The following is a 1,101-nucleotide window of genomic DNA, read 5'->3' on the forward strand; positions in this document are numbered from 1 at the left end:
GTGGTTTATTAGAATGTACAAGAATCTTCATAGTGACGTTTGCTTGGATTTTCATGGACCCAACTTCACTCATGCATATTTTGCAACTGTTGTTTGGTTTACATTTCAAAAATGGCTTTCAACTTTGGAGAGCATCAAATGGGGGATGAGGCTTGCTTGCTCCATTATGCATTTTTGTGTTGCAGCCATCACCCCAAAAATAAAAACAACTCTTCTTTATGTGTATATTTTCATAGGAGATCTACCGAATCTGCGTTTCATTTTTTTTGAAGTTAAATCTAGAGCTAAACTATTCAAAAATGTCAATGGCATTTTCAAACTACGGCAAAGAAAGTGTTGGCAATAGTTTTTTCATCATTAAAAACCTTGTTTTCTTGTAATAGCCCTTTTTTTTCTTAAATCATATTATTGTCTTCCACACAGTCTATCTTTCATAAAAATTACATGAAATGTGAGTTTTGTTAAAATAGTGCTATGCTTATTACTCAAAAATCACACTCTCACTTATCCATAATACAACATATGCTAAAAGTGATTATCCAATAATAAGTACTATCAAATGCAAACTTAGTAGGAGGAAAAAAAGGGACTGAAGCCTGAAAATTAAGAACACATAATAGCCGCTTAACATCATAATGCTTTTGTGTAAATATATATATATATATATATATATATATATTTTTTAAAATCACCTCATAATGCTTTGGATATAAAAAGCTCTCCTATTAATAGTAATAAACAGTAAAACACTTTCATTTTAAAAAGATAATGCCTCTGTAGAGAACCTGTGATGGAATAGTCGGCAGAACTCCTGTGCCCCTAAAACTCTATGCCAATGTTTGGCATGTTGAAATCAAATGAAATGCAAGTAGAAGGGGATGAAAAATTATATATCTAATATATAAAATTAAAAAGACCAATTCCATCCAATAGTTACATCCAATTCATAATTTAAAATTTTAGAAAATAAAATTACAGTCATTCTATTTTTATGCATCAAACAAATCCTTTAGGGCTTCATAACTAAAAATTTTTGAAATAAAACTACATATATAAAACAAAGCTTCATAACTTCGAACATAATACCAGCCATGTAATCAA

The sequence above is a fragment of the Malania oleifera genome, chromosome 11 (assembly GCF_029873635.1).
Source record: "Malania oleifera isolate guangnan ecotype guangnan chromosome 11, ASM2987363v1, whole genome shotgun sequence".
In the NCBI taxonomy this organism is placed as follows: Eukaryota; Viridiplantae; Streptophyta; class Magnoliopsida; order Santalales; family Ximeniaceae; genus Malania; species Malania oleifera.